Source organism: Nicotiana sylvestris, chromosome 12 (assembly GCF_000393655.2).
Source record: "Nicotiana sylvestris chromosome 12, ASM39365v2, whole genome shotgun sequence".
NCBI lineage: Eukaryota > Viridiplantae > Streptophyta > Magnoliopsida > Solanales > Solanaceae > Nicotiana > Nicotiana sylvestris.
Window position 1 is genome coordinate 93,534,887 of NC_091068.1, and position 23,375 is coordinate 93,558,261.

Here is a 23,375-nt window from a genome sequence, read left to right on the forward strand (position 1 = left end):
CATTGAGGTGGGACTCAGACTACCCACTCTCTGATAAAGTCCACCATGGACCTCACAAAATGGTACCGTGGTCCGTATTAAGGCACCACGGACCGCACAAAATCCACCGCTCCTCAATTCTCAACTTTCGGAAGTTTCACCATTGCGGTTCGCACAAAATGGCATTGTGGACCGCGGAGAAGCACTGCGGACCACGGTAAGTTATACCCAGCAACACCAACCTAGGGTTTCAATTTTCTTCACATTTTTAGTCTAATTTTCACCTATTACTGATCCCTTAGGTGTTCAATCAGTATTTGTAAACTAATTAGTCCTAATCTAAACAACTTATGAAACCCTAAGCTAAAAAAATTAAAGAAAAAGGGAAGAAGAAACGTAGAACTATAATTTAATAGAAAATAAAGCACATTTAAAAGCTAGGGAAATATTAAAAGTACCAGAAATGAGATGCAATGTAGATGAATGAGACTCAGCAATTAAATTCATGCAGCTAGGCGTGACAAACAGTGATTTTTCTATTTAGTGCACAAAAGAGCGAAAAGTCTAAAATGAAGGCCTGAGGTCCTATTTATAGAAAAAGGACTTGGGCCCACTTCACCTACCCACCGCGAACCACACAAAATGGCACCGTGGCTGCGGTACTCACAAGACTGAAGCATTGGGGAGACTTCCACTGTGGACCGCAAGAAATGATTTGCGGTCGCAGTGGTCCACCGCGGTCCGCACAAAAAGCATTGCGGCTACAGTGGCAAACTTTAGAGAACCCCATTTTTGAACAATAAACTCTGTGAACCGCATTGAAATGTTGCCCCCGCACTCAGGCCTTTGCGGCCGCAAGAAATGCAATGGGGCCGCAGTGCAAACTTCAAAGAGTGCACATTTTTCCCAACTTGGTCCTGCACTGCATTAAAACAATCTTACACACATCTCACACCCAGTTAGTCCAAAAGTAAATCCTACACTAAAAAAAAATCAAAGACAAACAAAAAGAAAGACAAATGGGTTGCCTCCCAAGAAGCGCCTAATTTAACATCGCGATACGACGCAGGTTACCATTAAATCATTTTAGATGGAGCAGTGCCACCACGTGGCTGTCATCAATCTTGCCCAGGTAGTGCTTGACCCTGTGCCCATTAACTCTAAAAATCTCCCCATTTTTGTTCTTCAAGTCAAGTGCAACAAATAGAGTCACAAACACCACTTCAAAAGGTCCACTCCATTTTGACTTAAGCTTTCCCGGAAACAGACATAACCGAGAATTGAACAAGAGAACCAAATCACCCACTTTGAACTCCTTGCCACGAGCATACTTATCATGAAGGTACTTCATCTTGTCCTTATACAAGGACGAACTGGAGTAGGCATGGAATCGGAATTCATCAAGTTCATTAAGCTGCTCCACACGAAGATTTGCCGCCACATCCCATTCAAGATTCAGCTTCCTCGAAGCCCACATGGCTTTGTGCTCTAACTCAACCGGTAGATGGCAAGACTTCCCAAACACCAACCGATACGGAGACATACCAATCAGAGTTTTCTAAGCAGTCTTATAAGCCCATAGAGCATCATCCAACTTCTTTGACCAATCGGTCCTATTTGCATTGACCGTCTTTGACAATATACTCTTGATTTCCCTGTTTGAGACTTCAACTTGGTCACTCGCCTGAGGATGATAAGGAGTAGAAACTTTGTGATTGACACCATACTTTGCAAGAAAAGTGTCAAAAGCTCTATTACAAAAATGAGACCCCCCATCACTTATGATTGCACGAGGAGTGCCAAACCTAGTAAAAATTCTCTTTTTGAGAAATGCAACAACACTCTGGGCCTCATTGTTGGGTAAAGCCACGGTTTCAACCCACTTTGAAACATAGTCAACTGCCACAAGAATGTATGTGTTCCCACACGAGCTAACAAATGGTCCCATGAAATCAATGTCCCATACATCAAAAATATCAACTTCAAGAATGGATTGAGAGGCATCTCATCTTTCTTCGAAATTCCACCCGCTCTTTGACATTCGTTGCACCTCTTCACAAGTTCTCTTGAATCTTTATATAAAGTTGGACAATAAAACCCACAACTAAGAACTTTTGAAGCCGTCCTCGCCCCACCATGATGGCCACCATAGGGAGAGGAATGACAAGCCTCTAAGATACTCAATTGCTCCTCCTTCGGGACACACCTTCGGATCACACCATTCGTGCAGATCTTGAACAAGTACGCATCATCCCAATAGAAGTCCAAACTATCCCGTTTGAGATTTTTCCTTTGGTTATAAGAAAGCTCATACGGGATTATACCAGTCACAAGAAAATTAGCAATGTCCACAAACCATGGCATACCATTCATCGACACCGAAAGGAGTTGCTCATCGGGAAATGAATCATTGATCTCTAGGCCATCACGAGGCCTCTCCTCCTCCTCCTCCAAGTGGTACAAGTGGTACGCCACTTGGTTTTCACTACCCTTCCGGTCCACAATCTCCAAATTAAACTCTTGAAGTAAAAAGACCCATCGCATCAATCTAGCTTTGGAATCCTTCTTCATCATCAAGTACCGGAGTGCGGCATGATCGGTATGAACTATGACCTTGGCACCCATGAGATACGGCTGAAATTTCTCCATTGTGAACACAATAGCCAACAACTCTTTCTCGGTCACCGTGTAATTCACTTGAGCATCATTCATTGTCTTGCTCGCATAATACACCGGATGAAACATTTTGTTCAATCTTTGACCCAAGACCACCCCAACCGCAACATCACTCGTGTCACACATGAGCTCAAAAGGCAAGCTCCAATTGGGCGAGGTAATAATAGGAGTGGTAGTCAACTTGTGCTTGAGAAGTTCAAAGGCTTACATACATCTCTCGTCGAACACGAACTTGGCATCTTTTTCTAATAACTTGCATAAAGGATTCACTACCTTCGAAAAGTCTTTGATAAATCTTCGGTAGAACCCCGCATGCCCAAGAAAACTTCTAACTCCCTTGACAGAAGTAGGGGAGGGAGCCTTGAAATCATATCAATTTTTGCTTTGTCCACCTCTATACCATGCTTTGAAATTTTATGCCCAGGAACTATGCCCTCCTCAACCATGAAGTGGCATTTCTCCCAATTAAGCACAAGATTGGTTTCTTCACAACGGGCCAACACTCTATCAAGATTTTTCAAACATTCATCAAATGAGTCACCCACAATACTAAAGTTGTCCAAGAACACCTCCAATATATATTCCACCATATCGGTGAAAATGGTCATCATACACCACTGAAATATAGCCGGTACATTACACAACCCAAAAGGCATCGTAGAAAAGGAAAAGGTGCCACATGGACAAGTGAAGGTGGTATTCTCCTGATCTTCCGGAGCAATCAAAATTTGGTTGCACCCAGAATACCCATCCAAGAAACAGTAGAAGGCACGTCCAGCAAGTCGATCTAACATCTAATCAAGAAAAGGCAATGGAAAGTGATCTTTGCGGGTCACTTTATTCAACTTGTGGTAGTCCATGCACACCCTCCACCTGGTGACAGTCCTTGTAGGAATCAACTCATTCTGCAAATTTGTAACCACGGTCATACCACCCTTCTTCGACACATATTGCACCGGCGAAGTCCAAGAGCTATTAGAGATGGGGTACACAACTCCAGCATCCAACCACTTGATCACCTCCTTTTTCACAACTTCTTGCATTGCCTCGTTCAACCTCCTTTGATGTTCCAAGGAGGGCTTTGCATCATCTTCTAGAATAATCTTGTGCATATAGAATGCGAGTCTTATCCCCCGAATATCAGCTAAGGTCCATCTAATTGCCTTCTTCTACTTTTGGAGCATCGCCAATATGGCATCAACCTGCATGTTAGTAAGACAAGAGGAAAGAATAACTGGCAAAGTTGAACTAAGGCCTAAGAACTCATACCTGAGGTGTGGAGGTAACGGCTTCAACTCCAACACCGGAGGTTCCTCGATTGAGGGCTTTGTTGGTGGAGTCTTCCTATTCTCAAGATCCAAAGAGAGTTTCCTGTGCTCATAAGAGTAAGATCCCATTCCATGTAAAGCATTCACACACTCCACTTGGCCTTCATCCTCATTTACATCAAACTTCAACAATACTGCCTCTAGAGGGTCCTCCACATTGATCATTGTACTAGTATCATCAACTATCACTGCCGTGACAATGCCCACAAAGGAGAACACCTCAGAACTGTTGAGATGCTTCATTGACTTGCACACATGAAAGACCACTGTCTCATCACCCACCCAGAAGGTAAGTTCCCCTGCTTCCACATCAACTAAGGCAATCCCGGTAGCAAGGAAAGGTCGTCCCAATATGATTGGAACCTCATAATCTACCTCACAATCCAAGATCACAAAATCAGCTAGAAAGATAAATTTGTCCACTCGGACAAGAACATCATCAATGATACTCAATGGTCTCTTAATAGTTCTATCCGCCATTTGCAATCTCATAGAAGTAGGCCTCGGTTGCCCAATACCCAAAGTCTTGAAATCTGAGTAGGGCATCAAGTTGATACTTGCACCCAAATCACATAGAGCTTTTGCAAAGTCCGCACTCCCAATGGTGCAAGGAATGGTGAAAGCACCGGGATCTTCTAGCTTCGGGGCCATTGAGTGCACTATTGCACTAACTTGGTGGGTTATCTTGATAGTTTCATAATCCATGGATCTTTTCTTTGTCAACAAGTCCTTCATGAATTTAGCATAACCCGGCACTTGCTCTAGATCCTCCACCAAAGGCACATTAATGGATAAGCTCTTCATCATGTCAATAAACTTCTTAAACTGATTCTCATTTTTCTGCTTCACGAGCCTTTGAGGATAAGGTGGAGGTGGCCTTGGCAAAGGAGTCTTGGCTTTAGGCACAACCGTTTCCGGCATGTTTATTACGTATTCCCTAGACGGATTCACGTCATTCTGAATTTCCACCTCAGCATCTTGGATATCAATCCTCACTTTATCATTCACGTTCTCATCAATCACATTTTTAACCATCAAAGGAATCTCATCTTCTTGCAACTCAACTTCATCACTCAAAATTTCTTTTTGTTTGGAGGCATTCACATCACCTCCTCGTCCACTTCATGTAGTTATCTCCATAACATGATTGTTCCCACCCTTCGGGTTAACTACCGTATCACTTGGTAGATCCCTCTTAGGGTGAGTATTCAAGGATTGTGAGATTTGCCCTAATTGAACCTCCAAGTTTCTGATTGAAGTATTGTGGGAAGCCAACTGAGCATCAGAGTCTGCATTCTTTTTCATCATATGTTCAAACATCATTTCAATTCTCCCCATTTCATTGTTAGAAGAACTAGAACCTTGGGATGGAAATGGGGGTGGATTGTTCGGTTGTTGATACATTGGGGGTCTTTGAAAACCTTGCCCCCGATTTCCTTGATTGCCATTATTCCAACCACCCTGATTGTTGTTACTACCCCAGTTGTTGTTGTTGCCATTCCAATTACCTTGATTGTTTTTATTATTGTTCTGATTGCCCCAATTGGAATTTTAGTTATTGTTCCCCCAATTACTATTCCCTTGTTGTTGTTGATTGCCTCAATTGCCTTGAGGTTTCCATTGTTGTTGGTTGGAAGAATTGCCCCTTTGGCCCTAATAATTGTTCACATATTGCACTTCTTGATTCTGCTCATCATAACCATCATCTTGGAATCCACCACAATCATTGTCATATTGATCCGAACTCCCTTGGTTTTGTTGACCTCTTTGTCTTCTTTTGTTTACTAGCATGTTGACACCCTCCATAGAATTTACTTGGCGTGGATTTTGAACCTGCTGTAACTGTGCCTTTGCTAGTTGGTTCATTGTTGTTGTCAGCTCTGCTATAGCCTACCCATGATCATGTAGCTCTTTGTGCAAGTAAATGACCATGGGGTCACCCTGTGGCACATTGGCTCTACTTTTCCAAGCGGAGGACGTGTCAGCCATCTCGTTAAGAATGTCACAAGCCTCATCATAAGACAGCTTCATGAAATTATCCCCAGCAAGTTGGTTCACTATGTACCGATTTATTGTGTTAATACCCCAGTATAATATTTGTTGTATCATTGCCTCAGTCATATCACTGTTGGGACATTCCTTTACCATGGTTCAGTATCTCTCCCATATCTTATGTAGTGGTTTGGTGGGCTCCTACTTGAAAGCTAAGATCTCATCTCTCAATGCTTCCATGTGCCCCAATGAGAAATATTTTGCAATGAATTTATCCGCCAACTCATCCCAAGTAGTGATGGAATGATTGCGAAGTCGCTCAAGCCAATCCAACGCCTTCCCTCTAAGTGAGAAAGTGAATAGTCTCAATCGAAGTGCATCCTATGACACATTAGTTTGCTTGCTCCCCCAATAGGTATCCATGAAACCCTTGAGATATTTGTAAGCATTCTGATTGGGAGCACCCACGAAATACCCTCGCTACTCCAACAATGTCAGCATCACATTTTTAATTTGAAAATTGTCCGCCCGGATCCGGGGTGGGACAATTGCACTAGCATATCCTTGGTTGGGAAGCACTCGAGCAGCAACTCTTGGAGGTGGTGGGGGAGGGTCTGGAATATTATCATTGGCCTGGCAGCCTCTCCTTTGTCCTTGAGGTAAAATAGGAACCTCATCATCAATAATGTCATCTACCTCCTCCCCCGGCGAAAGATCTCCAAGAGGTGCGTTACTTTCTGCCATTTTGTACCTAAATATGCGACAGACACAAATTAGTAACACAGAAGGAAAGAAGATCAATACACAAAACTATTTAGATAGATAGCCAAAACCGTTAGCTCCCCGGCAACAACGCCAAAAAGTGATTGGAGCCAACCCTACACCACTACGAAGTGGCGAGAGCGGTCGAAGCAGCTTTTACCCGAGATGGTCGGGATCGAATCCTCAAGGAGCTAGAAGTGGGAATTGGATTCCTATCTAAACTAGAGATGTGTAGTGCTCTTAATTACTCTTCCAATCATCTTTTGGTTGGATATTACTTCTAATATTTATGCTAGTGATACGCTAAATTAAACTAAGAATGATTGCTTGTAGGGTTTCTAATTAGTTAAAGAGGTACTAGGGAAGTGACTTTCTCCTAGGTGAATATTTGACGGGATCTAAAGCCTAAGGCAAAGAATTTATGTTGGGGATTGTGATATAGCCAATGCAGGAAATTACTCACTCTATATCTCTCGGTAGCTTGAGTGAATTTGCCCTAATTGACTTTCTCAAGACCAATTGGGTGTCAAAATTGTGCAAGCAATATAGGCTCAAGTCGGGTATTACTATCTCTAGGTTTAACCCTTTAATTGGGGTTATCAATCTCTTGATTACACCCCAATTCCTTGTTGGACTGATTTTCCTAGACTCAAGCTCTCTTTCTCAAGAAGAGCCTAAGTCAAATAGGAACAAATTAGTGTTTGCAACCACTAATTCAACATGAAAAACACAAATCAATCTAAATATCAACTACCCATAAACATCTAAGCCTTAAATCAAAAGACCCATCAAATACCCACACTTGGGTTGAGCCACAACCCTAGCCAATGGGTCTAGCTACTCATAATAATGGAAGAAAACAAAGAAATAGATGAAGAATAACCCATATAATTCAATTACAAGCTAATAATTGAAGATTCAATGATAAACCCACTATAAAATTACTCAAAATAGTCAAAGACCACCGTTCACGTGCTCAACTAAAAGTTAGATTACAAAATATGCCCTAAAATGTTAAAAGAAAGTATTTATACTGGGCCAAATTTTCTGGATAAAAATACCCCTGACGAGGTATTGTGGTCCGCACAAAATACACCATAGACCGCGCTAAGGCTTTTTGGCTTAATTCTGCATTCTCTTAATCTGGCCACCGCGGACCGCATAAAATGCATCGCAGCTGCAGTGGCTTCAATGCGGTCCGCACAAAATGGCTTGCGGACCGCGCTGGCTTCAATATCCATTTTTCATAACTCTCTGAATATCATCTCCGCAAACCACACAAAATGAAGTGCGGCCGCGGTGAGGCTACTGCGGTCAGCGCAAAATGGTTTGCGGATGCAGTGCTTGAGTTACCAAAAACTGCACCTCTCTGAATCTCCTCACTGCGGACCACACTAAATGGATTGTGGCCGCAGTGGATCTATTTTAACTGTGCTTGGACTTCTTCTTGGTACTTGTGTATGTTTTGCTCTTTTTTGAGCTGGTTTTGACTAATTGCCACATTTTTTTATCAAACCCTGCAAACAAGTACAACATGTAAGCCTTTTGGACTATTTTCTATTAATTTTAATCAAAACTCAAGTAAAAAGGAGTGTAAAATGAACTAGAATCCCTAGTTATCATCTGGCTGCTATGGGCGTAAGGCATATGTGTTACATTGTGACTTTCTCTTGAATAGGTATCAGAAATTAATAGAGTGTTGACCTTGTTGGCTATCATATATGAAGGGTGTGCATTTTTGGAAAGGACCTTGAGTTTCGGTTTGCAGGTGCATGGCTAGTAGCATGGTGATTACTGGGTTTTGAGGCTTTCAAGGTTCATGTTTTGTCACGCGGCAAGAAACTCTATATGGGTGCTTCAGTAGAATAATAGGGTGTGAGTGATATATCAGCCATTTGATTTGCATAGTTGAGTTGGGTATGGAAATTTTGGTATTCCGGAGGTTTGGGGCTAGATGCCTTCATATGTGGACTAATTCCTATTTGCAGACTTTGAAGAAATGTTAACAATGGGATAATTAATAGCATACAATACTGAAAAGTTGTTGTGGATCTTTTGAAGCATATTTATCTAATTGGGAAGAATCAGGATTTGGTTGGGACTATTTGTAAGATCAGCGAGAATATGTATTTTGTATCAGGTCAAGTTTGTGTGCTCCTATGAGATTGTCATTTTGGTTATGTTGTCAGTTAGAATGGACATTATTTGTGCCTCTAGCCTATGTTATATGCTGCTATATTATGTTGTGGTGAGCTGTGAGGTTGTACGATTATTCCTCACGCATATTATAATTCTGTTCAAGCCTTATGGAGATGCGTGTGAGATAGCCCTCACGATGTTGATTTGCTCATTGCACCTTATATGTGCTTGCTTCTCTCCTATTTTATTACTTCTATTCATTGTTCCTACAGTTTTACTTGTGCACTCTGTTGTGCTTGATATCAGTATTCATATGATCAGTGAACCTGAGCATTTTTTATCGATGAGCATTTGGGAGCGGGCTGCATGCCGCAGATGTTATGTGGGATTGTACTTGATATCACTATTCATATGTTTAGTGAACCCGAGCATTTTGGCTTGATGAGTATTTGGGAGCGGGCTGAACGCCACAGCGGATGTTTTGTGGGATACCCTTTCCTTGTGTTTATTTGGTGTTGTGTCTTCCCTCTATGGGACTATTTGATGAAAAATCTATACTTTTGTTGCCACACATGTTGTACTTGTTAGATAATTCTTCTACATTGTTTTCCTTTATTTGTGCTGCATAATTGAGTTATTGATGATTTGGTGTACGAATTGTGTAGTGTGAAAATCCGTGTGGTTCCGTGATGAGTTATTAGTTGGATTGCTTGTATTGACTGAGATGAAGTTCTTAGACCTGAGATTAGTGCTATGGTATTGGGGGTGGGGGATGCTTGGAAGTGAGAGGGTGTTTCTGCTATGATTTGGGTAATGGTTCTTGACGGGCGAGAGAGCTTCTTGACTTGTTGACTTCATGAGCAGCTATGAGATTCTGCATGTTTCGTCATCATGGGAAGTGTTGTGGAAGTCTGGAACAAGGTTGTATTCAATGTGAAATATATTGCCGGCATCCAGGATGTTATTTGAGCAGCTATTGTGGTTAGAGATTATTGCTTTGAGTATGTGAGTTGTGTGGAACAACATGTGATTGTATTCTGGATTGGAATTTTTGGCTCGATTCAGCTTATTCGGGTGTATGTATGAGGAGCTCATGCAGTGGTTCGATGGCCTTGGAACGACTCCGGGCACGTTCGAGGACGAACATATGTTTAAGTAGATGAGGATGTAACGACCCAACTGGTTGTTTTGAGTAATTGCATCCGGATCCGTAGTTTGAGGTCACGAGCAGCTTCATATTATATGTATCGACTTGCATGCGCAGTCCGGGCATGAAACCGGAAAGCTTGTATGTGAAGATATAAAAAATATAGTAATTTCTAGAGTTAAAATTTAGTTTTTAGTTGACTTTGGTCAACATTTTTGGTAAACGAATCCGGATCTATATTCCGGCGATCCTGGGAGGTCTGCAGTAAAATATGGGATTTGGGCGTATGCCCGAAATTGAATTCCGAGGCCCCTAGCCTTAGAAAACATTTTTTAAAGAAAATTATTGTGCTAGTTTTTAAAGGAAATAAAGAAATGAATTAATGTTTGAACTCATTGGTATCGGGCCCGTATTTTGGTCCCGGAGCCCAGTATAAGTTTCTTATGATATTTAAGTCCTATATGTAAAATTTGGTGAGAATCGGAATTGATTTGACGTGATTTGGACGTCCGGTTGAAAAGTTAGAAAATCATGAGTTTTGAGGTTAAATTCATAGTTTTTTTATGTTATGTTGATGATTTGATCACACGAGAAAGTCTGTATGATATTTTTAGACTTGCGTACATATTTGGGTTGGAGCCCTGAGGGCTTGGGTGAGTTTCAGATAGGTTTAGGCTATGATGCGCTTATTTTTGGATGCTTCATCGTTATTTTTTCAAGCAAAAATGATACCACATTAAGCAAATAAGATCCATATTCAGTTTTTATTGAACCATTATATCCGTATCAAAATTAAAGAGCCATAGGAAAAAGAATCATCGAATTTGGACATCGTATGAGGAAGTTATGCTCATTTTCGTGTTGGGAAAAATTGTTGGTTTCTGGTGTGGTCGCAAATACGAACTTTTTCATCGCAATTGCGATGCCCAGTTCGCAAATGCAAACTTTTTGTCACAAATGCGACTTCTGCCAACCCTGCCTTGTTTGCAATTTGCGAGGGTTCGCAATTTGGGTCGCAAATGCGACATCTGAGGCCTGTTAAGTGAGATTTTTTACGGGATTTTCACCCATTTTTCAATTTTCTCAAACCCTACACCTCCATAGGCGATTTTCCAAAGATCCAAACTTCTCCAAATAATTGGGTAAGTGTCTCTAATCAATTTTCAACTATATTTGGTGATTATATCTTAGATTTAATATCAAATTCATGAGAATCTAAAGGAAAATTTGGGAAAAATTGTGAAATCTTTCAAAAATGTAAAATGATGGTTTAAATGACCAAATGGTATCGGAATTAGATAAAAAAATTTATGGGTGAACTCGTAGCGGAATGGGTGTTCCATTTTTTAAAATTTTATCGGGTACTGAGGTGCGGGCCCGGGTAGTTGACTTTTGTTGACCTTTTGCAAATTGTATAAGAACCATAGTTTTGTTAATTGAAATTGTTTTCTCTTGCATTGTTTGATGTATTCAAGTCATTTTTGGCTAGATTGAGTCGAGCGTTGATGAATTGGTAAAGGAAAAGCTAAATTGAGTATTGAATTGGCCGGATTGAAGTAAGTATCTTGCCTAACCTTCTGGGGGGGACTTTCCCTTAGGATTTGAGTCTTCCATGCTAATTGTAGTCCGTGCACGCGAGGTGACGAGTGTGTGCTCGGACTTATTTGTGGGAAAATTGCCTTAAGGGTTCTTAGGTCCTTATGTTCATTATGTGGGAAGTATTCCGTTATGATTGAGTTATCTAATTGCAAAATTTACCTCTATATGCTCCATATGATGTTGTTAGCCTTCCTCTAACTCTAAACTGTTACGTGGCCTTATTTGCCTTAATTGACTTAATTGTTCTCCTTATTGTTTTGTTATCTCTTAAATTGGAAATTCCTCTATGACCCCGTGTATATATGCTATGTGTCCAAAATGTCGTGATTGTCGGTATAGTTATCATGTGCTTATTATGTCTTGTTGTTCTGGTAAGGTTATTGTGCTTCTTGCTTTCTCCGTGATTCTCTTGTTGCTATGTAATCATACTCTTGGTGGTGGAATTTCATTGTGATTGGATTGGTGGATTGTTGTTGATTCCCTTGCCGAGGTATTATTGTTAATATTATTTAGGTGAGGAAGAGTGTATAGCACGAAGGGTGATGTCGTGCATGATATTATGAGGAAGAGTGTAAAGCACGAAGGGTGATGTCGTGCATGATATTATGAGTTAGAGTTAATGCACAAAGGGTGATGTTGTGCCATAATTATGAGAGTTAATGCACGAAGGGTGATGCTGTCACGATCCGGAGTTCCCACCCTCGGGAGTCGTGATGACACCTACTAGTGAAAACTAGGCAAGCTAATTAGTCCAAATATTTAACCTTTTTCATTTTTAATCCCTTAACAGTGGTTAATAAACATCATATAAACAGCGAAAATAATAAAGCGGAAGACTGAAATATAACAAGTTAATAATAATTCTGATACAGATCCATAACAAAACTACCCAAAACTTGTGTCACAATTTCACAGACTGTCTAGGAATACTACAAATAAGGGTCTGAAAGATAAATACAACGTTGTCTCTTAAATACATGAAAGAAACAGAATGGAAAGATAGAAGGAGACGCTAGGGCCTGCGAACGCCTGCAGGACTACCTCGGGTCGCCTGAATGGACTGAAGGCAGCCACCTCACTGCGGTCCAAAAGCTACAGCACCAGGATCTGCACACAGTGCAAAGTGTAGTATCAGCATAATTGACCCCATGTGTTGGTAAGTGCCTAGCCTAACCTCGCCGAAGTAGTGATGAGGCTAGGACAGGTCTACCAAATAAACTTGTGCAGTTAAATCATATACAGCGGAAAAATAAAAGCAGAAATTTACGGCTAAGAATAGGAGGGGGAGACATGTTGCGGGGGAATAACAAGTATCAACAGAAAAACAGCAGATAATTGTAAAGAACACCATAGTTCAATTATCAACAAGAATCAAGAATAAAAGACAAGTGCACGGCATCACCCTTCGTGCTTTTACTCTCGTCCTCAACATAAAAATCAATAAAATTGCACGGCATCACCCTTCGTGCTTTTACCTCACATAATCATGGCACGGAATGATCCTTCGTGCTTTATCACTCATATCATGGAACGGAATGGTATATCGTGCGGCACGGCATCACCATTCGTGCTTTACACTCTTCCTCACCCAAGCAACAATCACAAAGCAATTTGGGCAAGGGAATCACTAATATTGCAATAAAATCCCGACAAGGAAACAATAGCATAACAATAATATCCCGACAATGGAAATGATATCATGAATAATAACATCCCGGCAAGGGAGATAATATCAAAAGCAATAACATCCCGACAAGGGAGACAATATCATAAACCTCTTCTCTTTTTCACTTTTACTTCACAACTCAATTCTCAACTTGAGCCAACGCTCTACAATGTTCAATTACCAATAATACTCCACGGGCCTTGTTCAACAATAGAAATCATTATATAAAGCATGAATAATACAACACGGAGTCACATTAATCATAGTATAAGACTCACGGGCATGCTTGACACCAACGTATAGATACTCGTCACCATGTCTATACGTCGTACTCAACAATTAACACATAGCAAATAAGACACGACTCCTAATCCCTCAAGCTAAGGTTAGACCAAACACTTACCTTGATGCCACGAACACAATTCAAGCCTCAACTACCGCTTTACCTCTTGATTCCACCACCAATTCGCTTGTATCTAGCCACAATTTACTTAACGATATCAATAAATGCTAAATGAATCAATTCTAATGCATGAAAATAGGTTTTCCGATGATTTCCCCAAAAAGTCAAAATTCGACCCCGGGCCCACATTGTCAAAACCCTAGGTTCGAACCAAAACCCGATTACCCATTCACCTACGAACCCAAATATATAATTTATTTTGAAATTGGACCTCAAATCGAGGTCCAAATCCCCAAAATTTGAAAATCCTAGGTTCTACCCAAAACACCCAATTTTCCCCATGAAAACACTTGATTTTAAGTTGAAATCATGTAAAAAGATGGATTAGATTGAAAGAAATGAATTAGAAATGACTTACAAATGATTTGGAAGAGTAGTTGCCTTTATAAAATCTCCCAAAGATGTTTTAGGTTTGAGAGAGTTTGAAAAATGAGAGATTTTCGGCTAAGTTATGATTTAGCAGGTTGCTAATGTCGCATTTGCGACCAGGATTTGCAATTGCGAACCCTTAAGGAACCTGTTGACTTCGTAAATGTGAAGGATACGTCGCATTTGCGACCATGGTAAATTCTGGTCACCTTCACAATTGCGAGGGACCTGTCACATTTGCGACATCGCAATTGCAAGGAAAGGTCGCATTTTCCACCAAGGCCTGCCCAGCCCAATCTTCGTAAATGCGAATGTTTGTTCGCAAATGCGAGCTCGCAATTCCAAAGCCTGCAGACCTGCAACACACAGCAGTTTTTCCTAAGTTCAAAACACTCTGTGGCCTAACCAAAACTGACTCGAGCCCTCGGGGCTCCAAACCAAACATGCACACAAGTCCAAAAACATCATACAGACTTGCTCGTGCGATCAAATCATCAAAATAACATCAATAACTATGAATTTAGTATCAAAATCAAAGGAAAATTTCATGAACTCGTAAGTTCCATTTTTAAAAATCGAAGGTCTGATTCACGTCATATCAAGTCCGTTTCTTACCAAAGTTTATAGGCTCAACTTAAATGCCATATAAGACCTGTACCGGGATCTAGAACTAAAATATGGGCCCGATACCATCAAATTCAAACACATTCCAATTTCTAAAAACTCTTATAATTTCAGTTAAACAATTTCTTTCCAAAATTCATTTCTCGGGCTTGGGACCTCGGAATTCAATTCCGGGCATACGCCCAAGTCCCATATTTTCCTACGAACCCTCCGGGACAGTTGAATCATGGGTCTGGATCAGTTTACCAAAAATGTTGACCGAAGTCAACTTATAATCATTTTTAAAGCAAAATTTATCATTTTTCACAGATTTTCACATAATGGATTTATAATGGATTTCCGGATAGCAACCCGGACTGCGCACACAAATCGAGGTGAGACAAAAAAAGGTTTTAAGGCCTCAAAACAAAAAATTTAATTCCAAAATAAGTGATGACCTTTTGGGTCATCACATTCTCCACCTCTAAAATAACCGTTCGTCCTCGAACGGGCATAAGAAGGAAGTACCTGAGTCGGAGAAAAGATGAGGATATCGGCTCCACATATTGGACTCGGACTCCCAAATCACTGCTTTAACAGGTTCACCACTCCACTAAACATGAACAGAAGGAAAATGCTTCGATCTCAACTGACGAACCTACCGGTCTAGAATAGCTACCGGCTCCTCCTCATAGGACAAATCCTTGTCCAACTGGATAGTGTTGAAGTCTAACATGTGGGATGGATCGTTGTGATACTTCCAAAGCATGGACACATGAAACACTAGATGCACGGTTGATAAGCTCGGTGGCAATGCAAGTTTGTAAGCCACATCTCCCACTCAATCAAGAATCTCAAAAGGACCAATGAATCTAGGGCTAAGCTTACCCCTCTTCCCAAATCTCATCATGCCCTTCATAGGCGACACCCGAAGCAACACCCGCTCTCCGACCATGAATGCCATATCACGAACCTTACGGTCGGCATAACTCTTTTGCCTGGACTGAGCTGTACGAAGCCTATCCTGAATGATCCTGACCTTGTCCAAGACCTCTTGTACTAGATCTGTACCCAACAACCGAGCCTCTCCCAGCTCAAACCATCCCACCGGCGACTGACACCACCTACCATATAAAGCCTCATAAGGAGCCATCTGGATTCTTGACTGGTAGCTATTGTTGTAGGCAAACTCCACTAAAGGCAAGAACTGATCCCACAAGCCTCCAAAGTAAATGACACAAGCTCGGAGCATATTCTCCAAAATCTTAATAGTACGCTCGGACTGCCCGTTCGTCTAAGGATGAAATACTGTGCTCAACTCAACCCCTGTACCCAACTCACGCTGAACTGATCTCCAGAAATGTGAGGTAAACTACGTACTTCGGTCCGAAATGATAGACACGGGCACACCATGAAGACGAACAATCTCCTGAATATAGATCTCAGGTAACCTCTCAGAAGAATAGGAGACTTCCATAGGAATGAAATGTACTGACTTGGTCAGCCTATCAACAATAACCCACACTGCATCGAACTTCCTCTAAGTCCGTGGGAGTCCAACAACGAAGTCTATAGTGATACACTCCCACTTCCACTCAGGAATCTCAATCTTCTAGAACAAACCACCAGGTCTCTGATGCTCGTACTTTACCTGCTGACAATTCAAACACCGAGCCACATATGCAACAATATCCTTCTTCATCCTCCTCCACCAATAATGCTGCCGCAAATCCTGATACATCTTAGCGGTGCCCAGATAAATAGAGTACCGGGAACTATGGGCCTACTTTAGAATCAACTCTCGAAGTCCATCCACATTAGGTACACGAACTCGATCCTGCAGCCTCAAAACTCCATCATCTCCTAATTTAACCTGCTTGGCACCTCCGTGTTGCACTGTGTCCCTAAGGACACACAAATGAAGATCATCATACTACCGATCTCGGATACGCTCCAATAAAGAAGAACGGGCGACTGTGCAAGCTAACACATGACTGGGCTCAGAAACATCCAACCTCATGAACTGATTGGCCAAAGCTTGAACACCCAAAACAAGCGGTCTCTCACCGACTGGAATATACGCAAGACTGCCCATACTAGCTGACTTCCTACTCAAAGCATCGGCCACTACATTGGCCTTCCCCGGATGATATAAGATGGTGATATCATAGTCTTTAAATAACTCCAACCACCTTATTTGCCTCAAATTTAGCTCATTTTGCTTGAACAAGTATTGCAAACTCTTATGATCCGTGGACACAACATATGACACCCTCATACAGATAGTGCCTCCAAATCTTCAATGTGTGAACAATGGCTACTAACTCCAAATCATGAACCGGATAGTTCTTCTCATGAATCTTCAATTGCCGCGAAGCATAAGCAATGACCTTGCCATCCTGCATCAACATCGCACCAAGTCCAACACGAGATGCGTCACAATAAACTGTATATGGCCCTAAACCTGTGGGAAAAACCAACACTGGCGCCGTAGTCAAAGCTGTCTTGAGCTTCTGAAAGCTCGCCTCACACTCGTTCGACCACCTGAACTGGGCACCCTTCTGGGTCAACCTGGTCATCGGGGCTACAATAGATGAAAACCCATCCACAAACCGACGGTAATAGCCTGCCAAACCCAAGAAACTCCGGATCTTTGTAGTTGACGCGGGTCTAGGCCAGTTCTTGACTGCCTCTATCTTCTTCGGATCCACCTGAATTCCCTCTGTTGAAACTACATGACCTAAGAATGCAACTGAACTCAACTAGAACTCACACTTCGAAAACTTAGCATACAATTGACTATCTCTCAAAGGTTGAAGAACCACTCTCAGATGCAGCTCATGCTCCTCCCGGCTACGGGAATAGATCACAATATCATCAATGAAGGCTAGCACAAACGAATCCAAGTAAGGCTTGAACACTCCGTTTATTAAATCCATAAAAGTTTTTGGGGCATTGGTCAACCCGAATGACATCACCAAGAACTCATAATGCTCATACCCGAGTGCGGAAAGCTGTCTTAGGGACATCGGATGCCCTAATCCTCAACTGATGGTAGCCAGATCTCAAGTTAATCTTCGAAAATACCTTGGCACCCTGAAGCTGATCAAACAAATCATCAATCATCGGCAATTGATACTTATTCTTGATTGTAACCTTGTTCAACTGTCGGTAATTTATACGCATCCTCATTGATCCGTCCTTCTTCTTAACAAACAACATAGCCGCTCACCAAGGCGAGACACTAGGCCTAATAAAGCCTTTATCAAGCAAGTCTTGCAACTGCTCCTTCAATTCTTTTAACTCAGTGGGGCCATACGATACGGCGGAATAGAAATGGGTTGAGTGCCTGGAGCCAAATCAATGTAGAAGTCAATATCCCTGTCGGGTGGAATACTCGGCAGGTCTGAAGGAAATGCCTCAGGAAACTCACAAACGACAGGCACAGAATCCATAGAAGGGATCTCAGCACTAGAATTACAAACATATGCCAAATAAGCCAAACACCCCTTCTTGACCATACGTCGAACCTTCATATATGAGATAACCCTACGGATAGAATGACCAGAAGTTCCTCTCCACTCTAGACAAGGTAACCTTGGCAAGGCTAAGGTCATAGTCTTGGCATGACAGTCCAAGATAGCATGGTAAAGTGATAACCAGTCCATCCCCAATATGACATCAAAAGCAACCATGTCCAACAGTAATAAATCTACTCGATTCTCAAGACCCCCAATCACAATTATACACGAATGATGGACACGATCTACCACAATAGAATCACCCATCGGTGTAGACATATATACAGGAGCACTCAAAGAATCACTAGGCATGACCAGATACGGTGCAAAATAAGATGACACATAGGAGTATATAGTTCCTGGATCAAATAGAACTGAAGCATCTCTACTACAAACCAGAACAGTACTTGTGATAACTACATCGGAAACCTTAGCCTAAGGCCTAACTGGAAGAGTATAACATCGAGGTTGGGCCCCACCACCGTGAATTACATATCTGGGACGGCCTCCTGCTGGCTGACCTCCATATCTAGCGGCCTGACCTCCATCTCTAACACTTCAACCTCCACCTCCAACACCTCTACCTCCGTCTCTAGCTGGCTGGGCAGGCGATGGAACACTCGGTGCCTGAACCATGGCACGGGAACCCTAATGCTGAGATCTGCTCGGTGCTCGAGGGCAAAATCTAGCAATATGCCTCGTATTGCCACATGTATAACAAGCCTTCAGTGACTGAGACTGCTGACCCTGACGGCCTGAATAACCACTCTGAAAACTCTAGAGTAGAGATGCACTGATAAGACTTGCCAGTGCACTGTACGGCAACTGATTGGCATATTGCATATGAGAACCATGGCCACCAGGAACACCGTGAGAAGACTGAAGTGCTGAATGAAGTGACCTAGGAGGATGGCCCCTACCAAAAGAATCCCTGCCTCCAGATGAGGCACTACTCCGAATGACGAGGCCTTTTGTCAAACCCCTGACCACTCTCCTGCGATAGAACCATCTCAACTCTCCTGGTCACATTGGCCATATTCTGAAAAGAAATCTCACTCCCCATCTCCTTAGCCATCTACAATCGAATAGGTTGAACGAGTCCCTCAATGAACCTCCTCATTCTCTCTCTCTCTCTCTCTCTCTCTCAGTGGAAAGTATAAGAAGAGTATGATGGGCCAAGTCAATAAATCTGGTCTCGTACTGAGTAATAGAATCTTTCTAGAGATGCTCAAACTTCCTCCGATAGTTCTCTCTCAGAGTGATATGAAGAAACTTCTCCAGAAATAGCTGAGAAAACTGATCCTAAGTCAAGGTTGGTGACCCAGTTGGTCTAGCCAAACAATAATTTCTCTACCAAGTCTTGCCGGATCCAGACAAGCGAAAAGCAGCAAAGTCGACCCCATTGGTCTTCACTATCCCCATGTTCCTGAGAACCTCATGATAGTTGTCCAAATAATCTTGTGGATCCTCAGAAGATGTACCGCTAAAAGTAGTAGTGAAGAGCTTAATGAACCTGTCCAATCTACATAAGGCATCAACAGACATAGCTGCTCCATCACCGGTCTGAGCTACCACACCCGGCTGAACTGCTCCAACTGGCTGATTTGCTGGAGTCTGAAACTGGGGAGCCATCTTGATAACAACACGATAGGGGATTCAAGAATTACTAAAGAAAATCAAGAAACGATCGGAAGCTAAAAGAAAATAAAGAAACGAAAAAGGACGGAAAATTAAAGATAGATTGAATTCAAGAAAGGGTTTTCTTGAATTCAAAAAGTTTGTTCTTGAAATTGAATCCTAACAACAACAATTAGTTAACAAAGAACTAATTACATTTGGTAGAGAAATAAAAACAAGAGATAAATTGTGAAACCGTCGCCCTTTAGATTAACAAGAACAATAATAAGCCTAAACTTATCACCTTTCTTGAATACCTAGAAGCAATCTAAGATTTCAAAAAGGGTTTAATCTTACCACCTTAAGTTGAGTCTTGAAGGTTGAATAATAAATCCAAGAGTAGCCACACACAAGAGTGCAAGAAAAATCTCACAATTTTAATTGATAATAATCTGAATAATTTATGTGTAAAAACAAAGAATGCACCCCCTTTATATAGAGAGGGGTCAAGAAATTCTACCTAAAAAAATAAATAAATAAAGTCCTAAACTACTTTGGACAACAAGTCTAACTACCTTAGGAAAAGGAAAATACTACGAAGAAAAAACAAAGTCATTCTTGGAAAGTAATTCCAAATATCTTAGTAAAAGGAAAACATAACCTTAACTAACTAGGAAAGCAATAAATATAGTCCCATAATATATGGAAATAAGTCCCAAACCAATCTTGGATAGAATCTTGGAAATCTTGAAGGAAATTTGCAAGCAACTTGCACTCAACATCTAGCATGACTATTGTACCATTCTTGAACATCAAGTAAGTCCTTTTTATGCTATAGAAATGTGAATTTGTATAGGACTTCATGGGCTGCATGTTTGGACACATTTTATGTGCTAAATTGGTCCAACAAGACCTGATTTGGACCTTCTTCAGAGGATGTTCTTGGGATGTAATCCACCTCTTATTGGACATGAATTTAGGCCATAAAATAATTATAACACCTAGATAACTCATATCATTTATCCTTTAGCTCTTCCTCCCAACTAACAACTTCTTTGATTGTTCCTGAAGTCCAATGACCTTGTTTTGCAACTTTTTAGCTTGAGATCTTGTTAAAGGCCCTCTTTGAGATTCCAAAGCTTCATCCTTGTCTTTGAATAGATTTGAGCTTCCTAGGATGCTATCATTCCCCTCTACTTGAAGAACATTCGTCTTCAAATTTTGACCTTGCAAGAAAACGAATATAGGCACTAGAAAATGGCATCCACTAATCTAAAAAAATAGTAAGAATAAAACAAGATAGTGACCATGTGTCCACTTAACCCAGTTAAGCCTAATAGGTGTAAATACTCCTTTATAAAGCATATGGACATCATCATCCCAATAAAATTTATGCCTCCTTAGATTTTTCCCATAAAAACCTCTCTTAAGGTAGTCAAAAATGTGCATGACAATAAAATTACAAAAGATTGATCATGCATCCATTTAAAATAAGTATCTCCACCACATTTATCAAATAAGACACTTTTATGATATAGCCAAGTATCAATTACAAATCTCATGGATTCTTCTACATGTAAGCTATTCAAAGAAGCAGATAAATTTAAAAGAAGGTTAAATGAACCCTTAATTACCAAAATAAAAGTTTCAATACATTCAAGCTCATGATTATAACTTTCCCAAATAATATTCTCAACATCAAAGGAATCTAAACAATTGCTCAAAGTGTCATAGAAAGAGTCATAGATAAGCTCATAAAAGAGTATTTGATCACTAACGTCACAATAATCATGCATAGCCTCTTTACTAGTATCAAATACTTTTACATGCTCACAATCAACATGAATATAAAAATAACTTTCTATCGCACAACAAAACTCATATTCTAGCAATTTATCACATGAAAACTCATTCCAGGTCTCTTTTCATAAATTTCATGCCTCTTTCCACCAAGATGGAATGCATAATCATCTATGTCATACTCAATTTTAAAAGGAAGCAAATTACTCTTGCAGTTGAACTTAGATATTACAGTTAATGACTTGATATGCATCAAAATATCATCATCTACAAAAATAATAAAGTCACCAACATAAGAAATAAGAGTATAGGTTATTACCTCCAAAAATATCTTTGGTGTTCTAGAAAGGCCAAGAATTCGAATAAACCAATTATACATATCATACTTGGAGTTATTTACCAATGAAACATCATCACCTTACATTCTTTTATACAGTGGTTCCAACTTAGCAATGGCCTTAGGGTTCTTCATGTCATAAACCTGAAAATACGAATCAAAATAGTCAAAAGGTTCAATAACAAAGAAATTAACCAAGGTTTTATCTTCCATCATCCAACAAGAACAAATTTCTCCAAATTCATGTTGGAACCCAATTGGATCCCTTGCATCCATCTTTTGCACCTTACCTCCCCTTTCAGAAGGTCTTTCTACACTTGGCTGCACAAAATCTGAAGAACTAATACAAGAAAGAGTTATGGGTTAGGAAGTAAAGAATTTATTTTTTGGTTACACTCACTTTGACTTTTATCACAAGACTAACTTTTTTCCTCACCCTTAGACTCATTTCTCTCACTAAAGTTTTTTTCTTTTTGTTCCCTCAGACCCTCTTGTTTTTCTCTCTCTACCTCACAGACTTTTTTAATCTCATTGCCTTCTATCTTTTCTTTTTTCTCAAGATCACTCTTTACCTTACTCAACATTCCACTCTCTTCACTCAATACAACCTCTCCTTTTTCCTCGCTTGGGATGTCAACATACACTCCCTTGCTCCTCTCGTTATTTTCTCTCTCATATTTTTTTATATTATCTTTAACAGTCTTTTCATCTTCACAAATTTGTGAGGGAGTCAAAGGTCCAAGAATGAGTTTCTTCTTGTTAACCTCAAAAGAGTATCTATTTTTTCCATGTTATATTAAGCTCTTCTATAGACATACCATGGATTTCCCAATAAGATATGATAATTATTCATAGCAATCACATCACACCAGATCGCATCCTCATACCTTCCAATAGAGAAGTGTAATAACACTCTTTTATCTACCTTTACTCCTCTCAACATGTAGGGTTCAATATGCTCAACACAAGGCAAGTTCAATTTCTCAACCATATAAGTGCTAATTGAATTATAGCCAAACTCTTTGTCAATTCTAAGGGCACAAATCGCAGACATCACTTTAGCTCTTGTTTGAAAAATAAATTTACCATTGTCTTTCTTCCATTCGGCATGTTGTAAGTTCGACTTTTCAAATTGTTTATTCATAGCTCGCCTCATTTCTTCATAACTACCTATTTGAAACATCTTGAACAAAGATTAGAAGAAATATATATATATCTCAAATTTGGCTTTTCCTTCTTATGCTCTCACCTCTCTTGCCCTTTTCCACTCAAAGCAACTCTTAGTCGTTAATCTTTAGATTTATTAATAAACCTAACAAGTCACAAACCGCAGTAATAAGAATAAGGAGTTAGAAAAACAAAAAGGAAAGTGGAGGA